The 22,397-nt window shown below is 37.5% G+C and overlaps 1 protein-coding gene across 2 annotated transcripts in view; it reads right to left on the bottom strand.

Annotated features, from left to right (window-relative positions):
- Positions 1-22,397, bottom strand: part of RGS4 (regulator of G protein signaling 4) — a 131,240-nt gene that overhangs the window by 32,743 nt on the left and 76,100 nt on the right. The window contains exon 1 of one of the 2 annotated variants that reach the window (XM_067040074.1): positions 7,636-7,983. The exons of the other annotated variant lie outside the window; for it this stretch is intronic. The gene's annotated coding sequence lies outside the window, so the exon portion shown is untranslated. Of the gene's footprint in view, positions 1-7,635; positions 7,984-22,397 lie in introns of those variants that run through there. 2 annotated transcript variants of the gene reach the window in all.

The raw sequence follows: 22,397 nt of genomic DNA, 5'->3' as shown, positions 1-22,397 counted from the left end.
TCAAACACTTAATTCATTCATATTATTGACATGTACCACAAGATTCAAAGCTGTGCTCCTCGTAATTTATATACCTCCAGGTTGCACAATGGAACCTCTATTTGCCCACATAAAAGGAAAGGTACACACAGAAGGAAATTTGGTAAAATTAAGAAGTCATTAAAGTTTGTCTTCAACTTTCTCCTCCACATCTTTTAGGTATTCTGACTTCTATTCAGCCTATAGTTCCATGAAAATCAGAAAAGTACTTGATACTCTTTATTTATTTAAAAAACAATTTGCTGAGTACTTACTGTGTGCTAGTACTGGTATTACAAAGATCAATCAAATATCTTATGCAAATCAAGGAGACCACAGTCTAGTTAGGGCAAAGAGTAAAGCAAATTAATAAGGTGCAACAGGGCTGCATGTACCAATCTGGGACCAGTATAGCTGAGGGCAGAGATGTTGGTCAGTCCTTTGCCCCTGTGAACTGTTTCTACTCACCACACTTCTGACACCAAATATGTGGCATTTTTTTCCTCCTCCACACCAACCATGTCTCCAACTCTACAGACCAACTGAGTGTCCTACAATTCAATCCCAACACTAACTACCCAGAGTTAGTGCAGACCTGACAGGTTAAGGCTCCTTACTTCAGATACCAGTCTCAAGTACTAGGTTGACACTTGTACTTCTAACCAAATGGCTATAAGTTGAGGTTTCCCACAACCTCCTCCTCAGGTTTGATAATTTTCTAGAAGAGCTCACAGAACTTAGCAGAGTGCCTTATTACTAGCTTATTATAAAGTAAACAAATGAACAGGCTGATGAAGATATACATAGGGCAAGGTCCAGAAGCTTCCTGAGCACAGGAGCTTCTATTCTCATAGAGTTGGGATGTACCACCCTCTGGCATGTGAATGCATTTACCAAGACAAAAGCTTCCTGAAGTCCATGATTTTTAGGGGTTTTATGGGAGTTCCATCACAGGGGCATGATTGATTATTAACTTAATTACCATCGCCACTCCCCTCCCTGGAGGTTGGAGAGTGGGGCTGAAAGTTTCAGGCTTCTAATCATGGCTTTGTTTTTCTGGTGACCAGCCACCATTCTGAAACTATCTAGGGACCTGCAAAGAGTCACTTCACTAGAACAAAAGATGCTCCTATCACTCATGAAATTCGAGGGGATTTAAGAGCTCTGTGTCAGGAGGAAAACATGGTTTTAGGACCTCTGTGCTAGGAACTGGGGGCAAAGAGCAAATAAATATTTTTTATTATACCTCAATATTACAGCCTGTGAGGATGTGACAATTGCATTGGGTTCTGAAAAACAGTCAACTGTTTTCAAATGTGTATTACAGACAAGGAACATTGAAATGCCTGTGCTTTCAGGGAATAGCACACTGTTTAAACCATGAGGTAAGGTGGGAGAGAGCATACGAGTCCTTTCTCTGGTAAGGCAATTATCAGATATACTAGGCTAAGGAATATGGGCTTTTCCCTGCAGGTGCTGGGAGGCTGTTTTGTGTGATATTTGAATCTTGGGAGTGACTGTCTGATTTGTGTTTTTGAGAGATACCTCTGGTAGAACTGGGATAAGAAGGTAAGAGTCAAAACCAGAAAATAAATAAGGAGATGAGGTATATCTGAACAAAGGCTATCCTAGTGAGGAGGGAAATGAGAGAAGGTAGAGGTATGGGGAAAGAACAACTAACTACAAAGCTGTGAGTGCAAGGGAGGATCATAGGTAGGAACACAGGACAGCAGTTTGGTTTGAGGAGAGCGTTGTCCCCTGGATAGAGCAATATTTTCCTGGAAGAGGAGACGCTTGGAACACTGCACTTTATTCCTCTTTTCTGAATATCACCAAAATTTAATTTAAAATTTTCTGCCTTTACATTTTTTTGAAGAACCAGTCTTTGTTTCTCTGATCCTTCCAGTTGTTTTTCTGGCCTCTATTTCATTTATTTCTGCTCTAATCTTTGTTATTTCCCTCCCTCTGTTAACTTTGGGCCAATTTGTTCTTCTTTTTCTAGTTCCCTGAAGTGTAAAGTTAGGTTGTTTGAGATTCTCTAATTTCTTAATATTTATTTAATGTTTATTTAATGTTTATTGCTATAAACTTTCCTCTCAGAGCTGCTTTTGCTGCATCCCACAATAGTTAGATATGTTGTATTTCCATTTTCATTTGTTTCAAAACAAAGATAATTTTTTCCCCCTTTGATTTCTTCTTTGACCAAATTGTTGCTTAGAAGTGTGTTGTTTAGTTTCCACATATTTGTAGATCCTCTCACTTTTCTCTTGTTGATTTCTAGTTTCATACCATTGTGGTCAGACAAGATAGTTGGTATGATTTCAACTTTCTTTAACTTGTTAATATTTGTTTTGTAGCCTATCATATGACCTGTTCTGCAGAATGTTCCATATGCACTTGAGAGGGAAGTTCATTCTGTAGCTGTGGGATGGAATGTTCTGTATATGTCTATAAAGTTCATTTATTCTAAAGTGTGATCCAATGTTTCCTTATGGGTTTTCTGTCTGGACCATATATCCATTGCTGATAATAGAGTATTGAAGTCCCCTACTATTATTGTTTTCTAAGGGGCCTACAAAGGATGACAATAGTGCAGCTTTTTAAGGTGTTATTATCTTGACCAGGTCTCTCCCTGTGTACTTCAGACACCCCCATCCTTCTAGGAACTCTCCTGAAACACAGTCTCCTGGATGATGATTCACTTTTGGCCAAATTGAGCCTGAGGTATCTGAGTACCATTAATGGAAATATTTGTGAGGTGCTGGGAATCGTATACATATACAAATATACATATACATACAGTATATTTATTATATTGCCTGTGTTAGTTTTGATTTTTTTGTAAATAACCATGGGCAAAAAATCCAACCCCTAACATTTATTTTCATGACTTAAGGTAAAAATACAAACCACAGCCATTTTTTCAAGTAATAATTATGTTTTGTGGAAAAAAGTGGGTCTAATTCACCTTCCAGCTCAAACAATTACACAAGTGCTATTCCTTGGGGCAACCATTGTATTTCAGTACACAGCAGAAGTGCTTCATGCAAAATTTCCATTTCATCTTATAGGATATTTAAAAGATATGCATTCAAGGCTTGTTTTAAGAAAATTAATAATTTTACTGTTTACAGTTTTTATAAAGAACATTTTTAAGAGAAATTGACTTTTTTCTGTAAGTGAAGAATATAATGACTACAAGCACAGTTTAGTAATTTGATTCATGCTAAAGTGCTAGAAGTTTTACCCAATATTTCTTTTACAACATCAGTTCAAATGACAACATAATATTTGCCTGAAAAAAAATGACTGGCATAAAAACTATGGCAATTCAGACTTGGGTATTTGGTAGACATTTTCTCAAAAATGAACTAAATGAGCCTATCACTACATGGAAAAGAACTGACAGTATTTGTTGCCAAGAAAAACTTGGAGCTTTCAAGTGAAAATTAAAATTTTGGAAAACTAGTATCAACCACCATGAGCTTAACAGCTTTCCAATACTTACTGACTTTTCTGATGAGATGACTGGTAATATTAATGGATTTTTAAAATATTGTATAAGGAAATATGTCAGTGTTTGGAAGATCTGCATAACTCAGGGAACCAATATTTTCCAAAAGATCAAAATCATGCATAGTTAAAACAATCATTCAAAGTGCAAAAATGATGAATAGATTTTAATGTAATAAAGTGTTAAAACTGCTTTGATATGGTTTCAGAATTTAAGCTGCAAAAAAATTACCACCCATCAAGTTTTGGTATAGAGGCAAAGAAGAATATCAACAATTATGTTAAAAGGTTATTAAAATATTTCTTTTTTTCCAACTACATATCAAGTCAGTTTTCTTTCAGATGCTTCAATCAAGACCATTTATTATGATAGACTGAATGTTGAAGCAGATAGAATCTAGCTGTATTCTTTTAAACCAGACAATAGAAATATTTGTAAAAATGTAAAACAATACCACTCTTCTCCTTAATTTTTGTTTTGAAAAATATAGTATTTTTCATTAAAATGTTACTTATACTAACAGTAATGGGGTTTTAATTGTTATTTTAAAAATATAAATATTTTTAAAGATTTTAGTTTTAAGTTCTAAACTAATTTGAAGACAAAAAACACTAAAAATTTAAAGATACACTACTGGGCATATACCCTGAGAAAATCATAATTCAAAGAGACATGTACCACAATGTTGACTGCAGCACTATTTACAATTGCCAGGACATGAAAGCAACCTAAATGTCCATCGACAGATGAATGGATAAAGAAGATGTGGCACATATATACAGTGGAATATTACTCAGCCATAAAAAGAAACGAAATTGAGTTATTTGTAGTGAGGTGGATGGACCTAGAGTCTACCATACAGAGTGAAGTAAGTCAGAAAGAGAAAAACAAATACCGTATACTAATGTACATATGTGGAATCTAAAAAAACGGTACTGATGAACCTAGTGGCAGGGCAGGAATAAAGACGCAGACATAGAGAATGGACTTGAGTACACAAGCAGGGAAGGGGAAGCTGGGATGAAGTGAGAGAGTAGCATTGACGTATATACACTACCATGTGTAAAATAGATAGCTAGTAGGAAGCAGCTGCATAGCACAGGGAGATCAGCTTGATGCTTTGTGACCACCTAGAGGGGTTGGATAGGGAGGATCGGGGGGAGGCTCAAGAGGGAGGGCATATGGGGACATATGTATACATATGGCTGGTTCACTTTATTTTACAACAACTAACACAACATTGTAAAGCAATTACACTCCAATAAAGACCTTAAAAAAATAAAGATACATTAAGTGAGATTGATAGAAGAGAACCCCTTCTAAACTGAAATGGAGAGACTAAAGCAACTCTTCCTCCTTACTGATCTTAAATTCCAAATATCAATGAGAAAACCACCCCCCCCATAATTTTTCCTTGTTAGTCCTCTCCGTCAAAGGAATCTTGGTGAAAGACAGTAAAGGGGTACAAATGTGTCATCAGAAGGGTAACAAAGTATGATTAACCTTATTCAGCCTCCATACAGCCTACTCTGAAAGTCAGTCCTGCTTCCGCTGCTGGCCTGGAGTGAGAAAACTAATTCAGTTGTACCTAGTGTAGCTTAGTGCAATAATTCAGTTGCATCTATTTTCATCTCTGGAAATAACCTCCCCTGAATTCTTCCTCTAACTCCCTCACCTAAATCAAAACTAAACTCCCTTGCCTCTATGCATCTATAGCAACTTATACTTCTATTAATAACATATATCAATTTTTTTCTAAGTCTTATTTTTACGTATCTTTCTCATCATTAGATTATCAACTTCTTTAACATGATGACTGTGTTTACATGATTTCTTTCTTCCCAATTAATTGGAATGCATTAAATGTTTGTTGGATTGAATTAGCCATATGATTTCCACTAATTGTAACTGTGAAATTTCTGTGATGAGGATGCTGTTGTACATTAAATTATCTCAAATAAATAGTAGACATGATCCCACCTTGTCCACCTGGCAAATATCTACTCATTCTTTAAGACTCACTCATGGATCTCTACTTCCTCCAGTATAATAAACCACACTGTCCTTTGTACATTTCATGCACAAGGAACTTTGAACCATCAAAGACATTATCTCTCCCTCACCAGCTTTTTACAAAGAATCTTTGCGATGCTAGAATTTAAAGCTGAGTCTTCCTAGAAAAATGCTTTATAACAGACTTTTGTAGCCTGTATTCTACAGAACATATAATCCTTTGAGCTGTTTCTTGAAAAAGGTATCTATAGTCAGGTAAAATCTGGAGGTGCTGCGTATTACATCCCTCTCTTAGAGATTTCCACATAGAATACTATAGTGTAAAGTTAGTTTAAAGAGAAATAATGAAAAGAATACTATTGTGTGAAGTTAGTTAAAAGAGAAATAATGAAATCTGTTTAAATTTCTTTGGCTAGTATTTTTTGTCCAAGGATTTTTGTTTTTATTTTTTTCCTTTCACCTTATGCCTATTAACATACCAAGGAATTCCAGTTCTGTGGAAAACACTCTGGAAAATGGATAGGAGAAAAAAAATCAACATTTTTTGTTAATGGTTCTATAGCACTTCCTATTCACACATAATAACTAATAGTAATGATAGGACTGAATGTGATTTCTCCACAAATAATTTGGCAGGTGACTAATCAACTAACCATCTGGTCTGGTTTCCTTTATTTTTTATCATCATCTCATTAAGCCTTGACTTACCTCTGTTCCCAGGGACTGCCAAGAGATGGAGAGTAAAATATTATTATCTCTACTTTATAGAAAGAAAAAAGATTTGCTAGGGTTAAGTGACTTCTCCATGGTCCCCCCAATTTGCAGGTGGCAGAGCCAGGGTTACAGCACTGGCCTTCTAACTCCTAAGGGGCTGCATTGGGGTTCCGTGCTGCTTCCCATATGGGGCATATCAGTTTGGGGAATGTACATTTTACTTCTTTTTCTTTTACTTCCAGCTTTAATGTCTATTTAGTCGCAAGGAAAATCCAGTGTTGGCTTTAGAGTCAGACAATCTGGTTTGAAATCTCAGCTGTTCAGCTGGTGTCTGGTGTATGACCTCTACAAATCATGTCACCTTTCAGAGACTTGGCTTCTCATCTCGAAATGGAGGATAGTGTTTACCTGCAGGGATCGTTGTGAAGTTTCAGATCATGCTCATAAACAACTTGTCCAGTTCCTGGCACAAAGTTTCTGTTAGGTAACTCTTTGTTCCTCTCCTCTTCTATTTCTGAGGAGTCCTAGACATTATGGGAGTGGAAAGCCTCTTTTTATGCATGCAACTATTTTATATTAAAGCATCTTCAAGCCAAGAAGCCCACTTCTAAACTTCAATACTCTGAAATACTTGAGTGGTGTAGAAATCTGACATCTGCCATATCCTTATTGGTAGTGATAAAAATTTAACATTTACAAGGCAGGGAATGGAGGGGTTGGTTCATATGACATGAATCCCTCCGCACCCCTCCAGCCTGATGTTGTAATGAAGTCATCCAGCCTATGGATGGGATGAGGAAAAATCAGATTTCCTAAGAATCATAATAGCTGCCATTTACTGAACATTGACTATACTCAGGCATTCTTCCAAGACCTTTAAGTACATCTCTAATGCCTTTTATTTGGAGTTGACTTTTTGGTTGTTTGCAAAGACAATTTGACTTTGTTAAGTATTTGGCAAATATCTTTGTTAATTTAAAACAAACTGAAAATTACCTAAGTTTCCATCAATGGGAAATAAATACAGAATTTATGATATAACCATACAAAGGTATTCCATGCAGTTATTAAAAAGGAAAGACAAATTATCTGCACTGGTTTGCCAAGAGGCCCGAGATACATTGTTAAATAGACTAGAAAATGGCAGAATTATACGTATGATAGACTCCCTACTAAGGCACTTATGTATACACATATACATGTTTGTAAATTCCTGTATAACAAAAAGACCTGGGTGTGGATGTTTCTAGTAAATATGAATGGCCTTGAGAGAAAGAGTAACTTACTTTTCACATTTTTTGTACAAATGAGCATATGTTATTTTTATAATAAAAATAATTATTAGTAACTTTGTAAGATTGGTTTTAAAAACTCACTTGCTTTTTAGGTGGCACGTTTCATAACAAGTCAGCCAGGTTCCCCATTCTACACCATGTTGCCCTGAGAAGAATCAAGACTTTTTTGCAGCATATGGACATTTCCAATGACAGGCCTTGATGGCCTTCCTGCTTTCAGTCAGACAAAGGGAAATCTCTGTGAGAAGTGGGGAAGAACCATTGAAGGGAGGGTGGGAGGCTGAAGAGTCATCTGAAGATGCAGCATCATAAGTGATGAGGTGCCCATTGCTTTCTCTTACTGACGGTGACGACATCAAATCTCATTATCTTATAAAACTGAGGCTTTTCAGAAACTGCATTTCCAAGGCTGTGGTCAAAGTATGTCTACTGTGAGGAAGAACAAACAGACAGGAGGGGGTAAATCTTCCAGAAAGGAGAAATGGGGTTAGTGCCAGAAGCAAAGGTTAAGTGAATCATGGGCTGATGATTCAGTAACAAATCACCCTTGGGAACTGTCCCACCTACCAGAGGCTGATTGCTTTGCAAGGAACTTCAGGGGCAAGATAATAACCTGTACTCCTCAGGAGGTAGTAGGATAAAATCCTTTGCTTTACAAACTGCTTCTTAAGAATCCCTAACATCATTGGCCAGACCAGATGCACTTCTTTATAAATTAAATATGAAGTATCATATTTTCTTAATATCCATATAAATTTTAAATTCTGTTATATAATTCATCTGTGTTGGTTATAATAAAAATTACTGTTATTCTCCATATTTTCAAGGATACCTGTTGACGAGGAAAATGAACTGTGTACTCCCTGAAGCATGTACAATACTGACTGGAAAGAGGAGAGACCTTGAACCAGGTATATCTGGCTTTGATCTGCTTGTTAGCTGTCCTTGTTCATGACATTTAGTCACTGAGCTTCAACTACCTTATTTATCTGTACAAGAAAAACAGTAATCCCATCTCACATTGTATAGAACAATGTGAGAACTAAATGAAAGCAAAAAAAAAAAAAATGTATTCCAGTACTTTTCACTGCAGTGATATACTAATAGTGAACACTTACTGAGTCGCTGCAATTAAAGTAAGCATTTAGGGCCCACGATATAGGTACTTTGTCTTTCATTTTAGGTATGAAGTATTCAATAACAGAAGCTTAAAGAAATTATGCTAATAAGTAGCAAAGCCAGGGTTTGAACCAAGCAGGGTTTCTGCAGAGCCAGCTTACTTAAGTGAACTGTCTGCTAGTACCAGGGTTGGAGACTGTCACATACAATTTTGATGAATTTTCTAAATACCAATAGGAAAGTTTGAACTTTAAAATGGAATGTTGATACAATCAGTTGTGTGTTTAAAGACAGAGGTTTTACTAAAGGGATTGGATTGTTGGCTAGCATTTCATTCACTAAAGCCAGTCAAATACAGTCTCAAGGCTTTATGGCATTGATATTTTGCCCTTGAGGGAGAAACTTCCTTCTGGCTTAAAGGTGGTTATGTGTATCCCTTCAATTGTGCATTCATCATTCACTGTCCATTAAATATTGGGAGTGCCCACTGTGTGCTAAGACTAGGTTCTATTCAAGGCTCTGGGAATACAAAGATAACTAAAGTTATCTTAGTTATCAAAGCTCATAGTCAGAGCAGTGGATTTTAAGCAGTTCAACCACAACCCAAAGTAAGACATGCATTTTACATGGCAACCCTGTACAACACACACACACACACACCCCTACACAAATACACACACAATACAGTTAAATTTCATAAAATAATACTTAATCTTACCATATGCAATGTGATATTTTCTATTTGTTCTACTTTACTCCACTCCTAGTCTATTCTGTTTTGTTTTTTTAAAATGTTGAACGCCCCAACTAAAATTATTTCAAGACACTAATGGATTGTGACATGTAATTTGAAAAACACTAGTCTATAGAAAGAGGAAGGAAGTTAAATGAACAAGTTCAATATCATATGGGAATACTCTAAGGGCCATCTAGACAATGAGCTCTCGGACCTTAATGAAAGAGACAAATTCTTCCTAGGGGATGTTAGGGCAGGTAACTCTAGAATGAACTGAACTGAGCCTTGAGAAATGAGCAGGAAATCGTCAGGTGGAAAATGGGAGGAAGGACATTCCAAATAAATGAAACAGTATGTGTAGGTGTGAGAGGAAATGGTTAAAAGTTAAGCAAATGAGGGCAGGGTAGAGTGCTAGTTTGGATTCATTAGATAAAGGACAACCATGCCATGAAAGATCCTAAATTTACTGGAGACCCTGTCAGAGTTCAGAAGCAGCCGATTCACACTCATTAGAATGGTTTCCACATCTGGCAATGATGTGCACTGACTAACTGCTTGGGACTAGTCACTACATTCTGTGCTATACTCACAGAAGAGAGGAAGACTGCACTTTGAACTTGAGAAAGTTTAAAGAAGGAGCCAGACATATACACAAATAATTTTGATACCACGTAATTAGTTCCATAATAGCAGTATACACACAGTGCAGTAAGTGTGCAGAGTTAAAAACTATGGGTTCTGCTTGTGAGAACTGAGGACAGCTTCACAGGTCTGAGTGTAGGAACATACGTATGAGGAATTTCAGCTTGTTTTAATTGTCACTGGCTGTGAGAGTGGGAGTCTAAATTAATATAACATTTCTGGAAAGGAACTTGGTAATATGTTACCATAGACTTAAAAATGTTCACAGCCTTTGGCCAAACAATTTTGCTTGTCGGAGGCTATCTTAAATGCAACTCAAAGAGTGACCCAGCCCTCATATAATGGCTTCATCTCACCATGGTGTTGTGTTCAAAGAAATATAATCTGGCAACCAAATATATCTCAACTGGTCCCGGTCTTAACTACATCTCCAGAAGAACACTCAAGGGAATCCAGCATAGCTGCTGTTAAATCTGCTGCCGCACATTGGAAAGGTGTGAAGGAGGTTATCTTATCTGTGTATACATCCCAGAAAAGGCCTGTGCTCCAGGCCAGAGTCAAAGCTTGGGGAGGGGGAGGCATGAAAAAGGATGGGAGGAATAAAACAATCCAAAATTAAACTAACTTGGTACAAGTCAGAGCAGAGGGCCAGAGCTGGACTGCAATGAGAATGTGATCTCCATGGAAATATGTCCAACATTGGGGGAAAGGATTTTAATTTCCATATGCTGTAAAAATACGAGAGAAAATCTTTAAAAATTATTTAAATTTTCCCAAGTAACATCTGGATTTCATTTATAAAGATGAAAAATAAAGATTTTAATTTCCATATGCTATAAAAATAGGGAGAGAAAATTTCTTTTAATTATTTAAATTTTCCTAAGTAACATCTGGATTTCATTTATAAAGATGAAAAATTCTCCAAAAGTTAGAAAGTAATGATTAATTAAATGATATATTCTTATGATACAATATTTGTATTTATTGACTGTCATATGGTAGAAATAATTGTTAAGGAAATGGAGAAAGCAGAATATAAGAACATAAAAAAGAATTGTAAAAAGTATACCAAAATACTAACATGGAATATTTTTATTTCATTCTTTTTACTTTTCTGTATTTTCCACATAACGTATAATGAACATGTTTTCCTTTCTGTATGCAGAAATTTATTTTTTAAAACCATTGGCTGGACAAGGAAAATTATTAAAATTTGGGCTTAGGAAATAATTATAGGAACCGGTTTTAACATTCTAGGTGCCTGCTAGGTTTTGCAATTGTGTTTCACTGTTGGAGAAACTGGGACCCAGGAAGCTGGCAAGATAATAATTATCAAATGTAAAATTTGAGTACGGAAACTTAGCTGTGCAAAGAACTAAACGGTGTTATTTTAAAAGGGTCCTAGAGGGCTTCCCTGAGGGCTTCCCTGGTGGTGCAGTGGTTAAGATTCCGCCTGCCAATGCAGAAGACACGGGTTCGAGCCCTGGTCTGGGAAGACCCCACATGCTGCAGAGCAACTAAGCCCGTGCGCCACAACGACTGAGCCTGTGCTCTAGAACCCGTGAGCCACAGCTACTGAGCCCACGTGCCACAACTACTAAGCCTGTGCTCTAGAGCCCAAGCTCCACAACAAGAGAAGCCACGGCAATGAGAAGCTTGCTCACCTCAACGAAGAGTAGCCCCCGTTCGCCGCAACTACAGAAAGCCAGCGCTCAGCAACTAAGACCCAACGCAGCCAAAAATAAATAAATATTTTAAAAATTTTAAATAAAAAGTGTCTTAGAGTCAAGTGTTTATTTTCGTAGGTTACTTAAAAGCAAGACTGGGCTTCCCTGGCGGCACAGTGGTTGAGAATCGGCCTGCCGATGCAGGGGACACAGGTTCGTGCCCCGGTCCGGGAGGATCCCACATGCTGCGGAGAGGCTGGGCCTGTGAGCCATGGCCGCTGAGCCTGCGCGTCCGGAGCCTGTGCTCCGCAACGGGAGAGGCCACAACAGTGAGAGGCCTGTGTACCGCAAAAAAAAAAAAAAAAAAAAAAAAAAAAAAAAAAAAAAAAAAAAGCAGGACTTCGTGGAGCCTCTGTCATTAATAGTCACAATTACAGCAAATAAACTCACAGCAATCCTGTGAGTTGAATATTGTCTACATGTTTCAGACAAGGAAACTTAGTCTTGTGGTGATTAAGACATTTATCCAGATCCACAGATAACCGATGGAACCAGGATGCAAGTCTGCACTTGTCCTTTCTGCCACACTTTCCCTTCAACTAAGTAGTTACACTAGAGGAAATGTCAGAGCATTGCAATTTGAGAAAAACAAAAGGCCCAGAAATAAGCAGATGTAATATGGGCCAACATTTCACAGAAAAGCAAATCCCTTACAGCTTCCTTTTTAACTTCTTCCTTCATTATGCAATGGCACCAATTGAGCTGAGAAATCTATTCTCTAGAGCAGTATGAAATAAGAAGCAGAAAGGTCTGTCTAAATTTTTACATAATCCTTGAGAGCTCCCTTTTTAAAAATCCTTTTTACTTTTTAAAATCAATTTATTTATTTATTTATTTTTGGCTGCATTGGGTCTTCGTTGCTGTATGAGGGCTTTCTCCAGTTGCAGCGAGGAGGGGCTTCTCTTCATTGTGGTGCGCGGGCTCCTCATTGCGGTGGCTTCTCTTGTTGCGGAGCACGGGCTCTATGCGTGGGCTTCAGTAGTTGTGGCACATGAGCTCAGTAGTTGTGGCGCATGTGCTTAGTTGCTCCACAGCATGTGTGATCTGCCCAGACCAGAGATTGAACCCATGTCCCCTGTATTGGCAGGTATTTTTTTTTAATGGAAAATGTTCTATTAGCACCACAGATGTTGCAGGCAGGTTCTAAAAGACTTTGTGAAACTCGATAGGTTGAAAGTTTAGCGTATAATTCACCTTGAAAGGAGCCAGAGCTGATTATTGCTACCAGTCCCTACCTTCCTAAGACGCCCAGCTCTAATCACTGAGGCCTATTCGATTAAGCTCTGTCCCACTCAGTAATTTAAGCATATCATGGCCAAAGAACAAAAGAGCAAAAAAGAGCAAAAAAGAACAGCAACCTCAGCTCACCAGCCAGAGATGCTATCCAGCCTGACAACTATGAGTCATGCACATGACCACCAAATTGGTCCTCTTTATCTCCTGCCTCCAAATGGTATAGGTCCAGTCGAGTTTGAAAGGTTCAATTCTGACTCGCTTTTGTTTTCCAAATTCAGCTTCTTTTCTAGGATTTCCTTCAACTCCAACCTGGTTGAAACTTGACTTTTTTCTAGCCTCTTCTCAGCCATCACACTCAGCAAAGATTGTCCTTTGTCACTGCTTGCCTGCAAAGGTTCACGGCATGACTGGTATTCCTTTTAGGAAGCTCACACAGTACCAACATCCCTCTAGATATCACTCTCAACCTTGCCATGCCATGATGTTCTAACACCTGACTTTTACTTTTCCTGCCTTGGAGACCACCTGTCAAGACCACGCATTGCTCTAATATGCCTCACCATAATGATTAGTCCTCTCCTTAGTGGCCCTCTCCAGAAATCTTCTCAATTTGTTCCCTAAGCTTCCTCTATAGGATCATTGCTAATCTCCATTATTGCTTCTCATTCTCATGAATAGGAATTAGACATTGTGGTAAGTCCTGTGATATGTGGAAATTCTCGTGACATACTCTTACCCTTATTGTATGGAATTTATTGTCTTCTGAATAAGGAAAATATGGGTAAAAACAATTCTAAGATAATTTGAAAATGAGGTATGTGCTAAATAGAGCAATGAGGTTTGGAAATGAAAAGCAAAGAATAATTGTTTTGTCTGCAGCTATCAGGAAAACTTTCTGGAAAAGGAAGAATTTGAGCTAAGCTTTGAAGAAGGAGGAAATTATATACAGGTGGAGAAAGATATTCTAAACTCTGGGAATGAAAAAGATGAACATATAAGACAGTGTATGGTAGGTTTTAGTTTTAATAATTTTCTGTGTGGTTGGGTGTGAAGGGCTCTTGCAGGGAAATTGGAGGAGACATCTGGAAATTTGGCTTCATGCTGGATCTTGTAGAAACTTAAATTATGATAAGGACTCTGGACTTTGTTATTTAGTGGAGTTACTGTCAGGTTTTGAGCAGTGGCTGTATGTGATACTGGCCTAATCATTTTATCTGGCCTTTATACTCACTAATGGGAGTCATGTATAGGTAGGTGACTTGGGATATTGGAGAGGATGGATGGGAGCAAGGGAGAGGAGACACAGGAAACCCAGCATGAAATCTGCTCCCTTAAGTGAAGTGAGAGGATGAGAGTCTCTATCCAAGCAGAGGTGGTGGGAAGATAAAAGCTGTGACTGCACTGGGTAAAGAATCTCTACAGCCTACAACCTGACTTAGCAGATGCCACAATTAAGGATACAAAACATTTTCCATTATAGTCCTTACTTTGACTACTCACTTAACTTATCATGGTCCCAATTTATGAAAGGTAATCTCATATCCAAGGCAGTTTTTAGAAATATTTTGGGAAAAATTCCATTTGCATCATGTCAAAAAGAATCAAAACTGCATTTCCATCGGGAGGAAAAAAAAAAAGAAAGAAGGGGAAAATGTTATTTTTGTTTAAATATCCAACATCTGAAAGTCTTCTTTTAATACATCACACTCACACTGCCTTAAGATGGGTACAAAATAAGAAGTAAGATTTGGTGGATTTCATTACAACCAATAGTTTAAAATAAACAGCAATTTAATTTTGGATTTTGTTGTTGTTTGTTTTAAGACCACTGAAACCTGAACTTGAGCAAGTTTCTTAAATGACCACTTGGTATTAATAGGACTCTTTCCTTCTCAGAGGAGCTTGGAACTCTCCAGGCTTGGGTCCAGGGTCCCAGATGAGGAATACCCTCCTTTAAGTTAGAACTGCCACATGTTTTAAATACAGAAGGTAACTTGGTTAGATGGATAAGAGAGATGTGTTAGAAAAGACCTTCCATCTTGGAAGAACCATTAAAGATCATCAGTTTCAATCTTTTCATTCTAGGGATGATGAAACTCAGTTCAAAAAATTAGACAACTTGCCCAAAGTTCAATATTAATTTATTGCAGAACCAGAGCTAGAGTGTGGGGTTTCTTTATTTCCAGATTGTATCACTCTTATGTTTAAAGTTATTCATCACTCCACACACTCCCTGAAGCTTCTCAGAGCCCAAAGCAGTTGGATGTTGGGAGAAACACTTTCCACACCCAGTGACTACCAGTTGGCAGGATGCTGAGAGTAGAAGATGTGGATCCTTGAGGTCATATGAAAAATGCTGAGACTCCTCTAAATATACACAGTCTATAAACTTCCTCTCACGAAGTTCCCTTTCCTCCACTCTCATATCCCCTCCCACAAGCTACTTCTCTATGACTTCTTTTGACTTCGAATTGACGTTAATGTTCATTTCCATTTTAACGTGATTTCACCTTCTTCTTCTTAATCTTTCTTCCCCTACTTTCATGCCCAAATCCCACCAAACCAAACCAATGTCCGAATTCTTCCAATTCGAGAGTAACTGCTTGCTTGGAAATCTCTAGAGCTTTTCCCAAACTCATGGGATGCTAAGGTTGTAAGCATTGGGCAAGTTTACAGGCATCTACTTTTTGAATAGTTTGGAGACTGGCTTCCTCGATGATAGATGTAAAAACAAGAACATAATGAATAGATTTACATGAATCATTTCTTATAGCTGCATCATGAATTCCCCAGCCACAAATTGTTAAGTACAGAAGGGCCTTAGAGAATACAAATGAAAAAATATAATATCACGCTTGCTCCTTCTTGTTGAGGTGGCAAAATAATATATCTATCAAAGATGGATGAAAACTAACTACGTTCCTGTGAGTGGACAAGACAAGGAAATTCATTACCACAGTTTTGGTTGTCTATGTTCCTAAATACAAGAACTGAATAGTGAATAAGCAAAGAAACAATGGTACGTCTCAGGAATATGAAGCACCACATGCCAAGTTCTGTGAGGTATTTTCACATGCCATATCTCATTTAATATTCACTCCAAATCTTAGTAGTAGGTTCTTAATTATTGCCCTTCACTTTTACAATTATTAGGAAAAAATCAGGGAAGGGAAGAATTGTTCCTAAGCTGGTGAATGTCAAAGAGGAGATTCAACATTCAGTTTATTTTATAGAAAATTCCATGTTCTCTCTACTATACTCTGATGCCTCCTAGATCAATTCTTTAAGTACAAACTGTAATCATTATTGAGCACTTATTACAGTATAGGCACTAGACTAGAACATACTTTGAATGTTCAGTTCCTTTCATCTTCAAAACCACCCCCATGAGGTAAGTACTATTATTTTTCTCATTTTACAGATGAGGAAACCAAGGAACAGGGTAATTAAATAATGTGCCCCAATCACACAACTATTACATGACAGCCACACCATGACTTAGAACCAGCTGCTCTGGCTCCAGAGTACAAAATCTTCACCATCCGGCCATAACACCTCACTTAATTTTCTTGTTTTGCTCTTTTCCATTCCTTTATTTTCCATTTGTTCTTTTCCATTTCATTTTTCTCCCCACCCCTTTAACCTTCCTGCTTTCCTTCCACTTCTCTTACTTTTTTTCTCCAAACAGTCACTGAATACCTACAATGTGCAAGGGGATCATACATAAGATGAGTGACTTAAGGTTAAGGAACACAGAGGGAGAGACACATAAACATATCATTTTAATGAGTGTCATAAATATGAATGCAGAAATATATACCCAGAGATACATTATACACATGCACAGTTGGAGCTACCATCTGATTTCCTGCTCTTTTGTCCTCCCACATGAAGCCATAGTTTACTCCTAGAAGAGCAGCAAGAGCTATTCTGTTACAATGCTAAGTCAGATCATGCCACTTCCTCTCTTCCCGATTGTCCAAAGCCTTCAGATACCACTTAGAGGAGAAGCCAAACACTTCAGTAGCTGCAAAGTCTTGCAAGAGCTGTTCCTCGTGACTACATCCCCTGTATCTCTTGCTGCTTCAGCCACACTGGTCACCTCGATATTCCTTGTACATGTGAAGCCTGCTTTGACCTTAGGGTCTTTGCCCTTGCTATCCCCTGGAATGCCCTTCTCCGAAATACATCTGCATGGTTTATTCCCTTCCTTCCTTTTAAGCCTTTGCTCAAATGTCAACTTCTCAGTGAGGACCTTTCTAATGAAAGGTCCTCACTGAGAAGGTCCTATTTGAATCTAACTTCTGCCCTATCCTAGTACTATCCTAGTACTCTATTACACTTTGCTGCTTTACTGTCTTATAGAGCACTTACCACCATATAATTTATTATTTATTTTGTATCTTGTCAACATCCACCCCGCTTCATTCCCCATAGAGTATAAATAATTACATTTTATATATATTCTATATAAAATCCCTAAATAACAAAGGGATTTTTATCTGTTTTGTATATTTATGCATCCCTAGCACCTAGAGTAATGTTTGCCATGTGGGTGCTCACTAAATTATTTATCAAATTCATGAAAAAAATATTTAATAGGAGAAGAGAGGAAGCAGAAATAGGAAATTCTTCACAGAGATGGAGAAATTTGAATTGATTGTTGTATGATGAGTAGGAAATATGTTGGCTAGATAAGGGTGAGGAGGAAGCACTTATATAAAGACATGGAAATAATAAATAACATGGCTGACTTAGGAGACTGTGAGTAGTTTAGCATAACTGGATTTGGGTATGGAGTGGTAGGAACAGAAGTGAGAGAGAGAGAAAGAACAGATGATGAAAAGCCTCCTACATGATGGACAGTAACACCATTGTTGTGTGATGGGGCATTGTCAGTGAGTTGTAATCATGGGAATGATACGATATGATTTTTACATGTCACAAGGTAGAGCCTATGCTTTTTCTAAATATAGTTTTTTAATATAGTAAATGAAGAAATAATAACATAGCTTAAGAATAAAGAAAACAACATATATTTTAGCACTCACAATGTGAACTAGGGAAAGGGCAGTGGAAGTCAAGTGAAAAGGAGTGGATTTGATCACTACTGAAAAGAAAGAACATTCATGAAATCATGACCAATCATCAAGGAGAATGTGTAAAGAGGAGCCAGGGGTAATGCCCAGAGTTTAGGCTTGATAACCTGATGGTTCTAGAGAGGAGGAGGAAGAGGGTCAAAGTTAAGCATAATTAGCTTGGAGTGAGGCATGTTAAGATGGAAGTTCTTGTGGTATATTTAGGATAAGAAGGGGTGAGTACAGTTTTCTGATTAATCAGGAATGAACTGAGACCCACTACAAATAAGGCAGCTCCATTAATTCACCTTCCACTGGGTGGGAATTGCCTAAGTCCATTTTGGAAGACTTTCAGTTTTACTGTATCTAGATAACTTACATTAGAATCACCTGTGGTGCTTGTGGTGCTTGCTAAAAATGCACATTCAGTAGGTCTGGGTTTGAACTGGCAGTTTTAACAAGCACTTTTAGGTGATTCTGATGCTGGTGGTCTATGGGCCATACTTAGGGAAATGTTATTTAGACAAAACTGAAATTACTAATAATGGCTCAAGTCTGACCAATTGCAGGGTAATGTGTGACTCTTCCTCATCAATCTGTATCCTGCTGTCTATCAAACCTTTCTGTCCATTTCTAATACTACCTCCTCATGTTTAATTAGCATCCGTTGAGCATACTTTGCAGTAATTGTCACATTTAATTCTCACAGCCATGAAAGGCAGATATCATTTGCTACATACTGAAGATAAAGGAACTGAGCTCAGAGACTTTCAATAACATGCCTGAGATCCTTGAATTAATCAATAATAACAGAGAATCATACTTCCATCATCAGATTCTAAGGCTTGCACACTTTCCACTGTGGCACAGCACCTCTTGCATAAAGCCTTTACAGATGAGTCACTTCCCTTTTTAAAAACTTTAAGTGCCACAGTGCTCAGCACTATTTAACATGCAGTATACTGTGGTGCATTATTAGCTAGCTGGTTTCTACATATTAGAATTATACCCTTAACTCTACAGTCTACAGCCACAGACTATCCTTTAGTTTTCTGTCCACCCCAAACGGCCTGGCACTCATAAGAGTATTTAGTAGGAGCTCAACCAACACTGTACTCAATTCCCCTGAGGGGCCGGCTGCTCCAAGGAGATGGCAGATGTGGACTTCCTGTGTGCTCTTGGGTGATTCACTGTCTTAAAATCTTCCTCTTTAACATGAGGAAACTCATACATTTTTTTGCACTTGAGTCACAGGAATTTTGGGAAGAGTAATGATATGCCATGGCCAATCTGCAGTGTATCAGGGTAAGTAAATTAATTTGTAAGTACAATACTAACTAAGGAAGGAGAGTGTTCTTTCAGAAAAAAAAAAAAAAAAAAAAAAGGAAAGAAAAGAAAAGAAAAAGGAAAAAAAAAAAAAGATTTCTAAAGTCTCTCTGCCAGAAAATTAATAGGTACTTTCCATTCCCAGAAAATCCATTCACTTCCCCCAGGATCAGGATGGGTATAGTGTGCTGGAATATTTTCATGAGCAAACCTAGGTCTGGTACAGAGACAAAGGGTCAAGCTGCGGGGTGGTCATAGAAAACAAATGCTAGGATCTTGCAGGCCCAGAGGCTGGCATCTCACTCCTTGTCATTCAGCCCAAGGCAGAATCAAAAACCACCTGTACCATGAGAGATGCATTCAGTGTCACTATTGACACAACCACAACCTACCACAAAGCTTCCACCGTGGCTCACCGGGGGCTTGCTCCTGAGAAGGTAACAGGAATAAGGACAAAATTATTTTTGAATCAGGACCAAAGAGAATGATTAGATGATCTCATTAAAAATTGAGGAACATTAAAAAAGATCAAGAGATGAGAGACGTACAATTTTGCTTTACGTATAAGGAAACAAGACCTAAGGAAGCCTTTCCACCTCCAATCAATCTGGAAATCATCCCTCCAAAATCATAAGAAATTTTTTTTAAAAACAGCTAAGCAAAATATAGAGGTGGCAGTCCTATTATACTTAGAGGAAAATGGCAAGTTTTAGGCTCATGTAAATGGGAAGAGAAGCCATCCAAGACAGTAATTACTTTATAGCACTAACCTCATCAAGAGGGCACCAGCCTCATGACATCATTTTAACCTAACTACCATCAAAAAGCCCTACTTGCTAAAGGCGTCACATTGGGGGTTAAGGCTTCAACATATAAATGGAGGGGTGGTGGGTACAAATATTCAGCCCATAACAAAAACTGAGTTTATGGGGGCCATTTTGTTTAAAACTGGAAAGTTAGCAACATTTGAGGTGCAGAAAGAAATAGTTATCTGCAATGGATAGTATATAGATTTATGGAAGAAAATAGCTACCTTGGACCTATGAGCAGTGAAAAAGAATGATATAGGAAATTCCATACACCAGTGACATGACAAAGCAAAGAGCGTTCACTTAGCTGCAACTGGCTGAAGGTTCTTATTAATGCACTTCAAAGCAGAGCCCCATTGTATATTACTTATAGGTTGTTAGATATGATTATACTTTACTAAAATGCTTTTTGTTGTCATTCCGTGGTGTGGGTTGGTCCTCCTCCATCATTTCACATTTTTATCATTACCATTGCAAAATCATGAGTCTATAAGCATTCCAGGCATTAACATTATTGCATACTGGAACCAAATGAGCCCTGTCTGAAAATTTTAAGTGACATTCTGGTGTGTTGAATGGACAAACCAGATACACAATATCCCAAACAACCCATGACTTTGGCCAAGCTTATTTCAACTAGAACATCCAACATCCAACACATTAAACTCATATTCAAAGTAAAACCTTTCAAGATGAACAGAGTACTACTTCAAAAGGAATTCAAGATGCTGTGAAGATTTAGGAATTCAAGACAATGGGAAATACTAAAAGAAAATAGGATCTATTGGCTTGGCCAAAAAGTTCGTTCGGGTATTTCCATACCATCTTTTTTTTTTTAACACTTTTATTATCTTATATATCCAACATGATGGTTTAAAAGACAAACCTTAGAGAGAACAGATTTTGGATAAGAATGCAAATAAAATGAAATTACAGAAAAGTGCGTCCTCCATTAGAAGGTGGCCCAGGAGTTACTTGTCCTCCTCTAGGCTTACTGCCTATAATTTAAGAATAATTAACATGTAAATTTCAATAATTATTATGGGAATGTACGAGTGTGGGTCTCTATGTGTGCTGTTTGTGTGCGTGTACCTGTATGTGCATGAATGTTCTTTGCAGTAAAGAAGAAAACACAAAGAAAAGTGACCAGAACGGAAAAAAAATTGAGAGGCAGAAAATTTTTAACATTTAACAAATCTTCAAATAGATAAATGATATATAGTCATCATATCTCTTCATTTTGCACATTTGATGACAAAATCAGTATTATTTGATCCTAAACAAGATACGATCATACTTTATCAGTCTGTCATAGAAGACTATTAACATAGATATATAGCAGGGTGAAAAAAATTTTTCCATCTGGCATCAACATGTCTCTTAGGAAGGCTACAGTCTTGGTTTAAAACAAACAAACAAATAAAACACTTGGATAAATATTTGGGGAGGGAAGCTAAAAATCTTAGGGCATGGTTTGCTAAAAGATAAAGGATCAAAGCATATACTTAAACTGCTTTTAAGAATAAACAGAGCAGAAATTTCAGGGACAAGAGAAATGGTCAAATGTCTGCAATCAAGTTGGAAGAAAAGGCCTTTAATAAAGGCCATTATTAAAATTAATTAATAAATTGTATTGCTTTAGTACAGTTTTAGATTTAGAGAATAATTGAGCAGATAGTAATACAGTTCCATATATTCACCCCTCACCTCTGCATGGTTTCTCTTATTATCAATATCTTACATTAGAATAATGCCTAGCATTTGTAATATTTATCATTAATGAACAAATAGTGGCACATTATTATTAACTATAGTCCATAGTTTGTATTAAGGTTCACTTTTTGTGTTAAACATTTTTTGGACTTTGACAAAAGCATAATGATGCACATCCATCATTACAGTTCCATACAGAAAAAAGTTTCACTGCCCCCAAATCCCCTGTGCTTCACCTATTCATCCCTTTATTCCTACCCTTTCTCCCATCCCCTCCCAACTTTTTACAAGTGGATATGGTGTCTTACTCATCTTGGTACATCTAGTACACCTAGCACTGTACCTGATTCATAGTCCTTAAAATGAATCCAACTCAATCAAACAAATGCAGGCTTAAGGCAGGTCTTGAACAGTGACAGTAAATAACACTAGAGAATTTGAATACCAAAGGGAGCAG

Source organism: Kogia breviceps, chromosome 1 (assembly GCF_026419965.1).
Source record: "Kogia breviceps isolate mKogBre1 chromosome 1, mKogBre1 haplotype 1, whole genome shotgun sequence".
Taxonomy (NCBI): domain Eukaryota; kingdom Metazoa; phylum Chordata; class Mammalia; order Artiodactyla; family Physeteridae; genus Kogia; species Kogia breviceps.
This window is presented reverse-complemented; position numbering and strand designations above follow the sequence as displayed.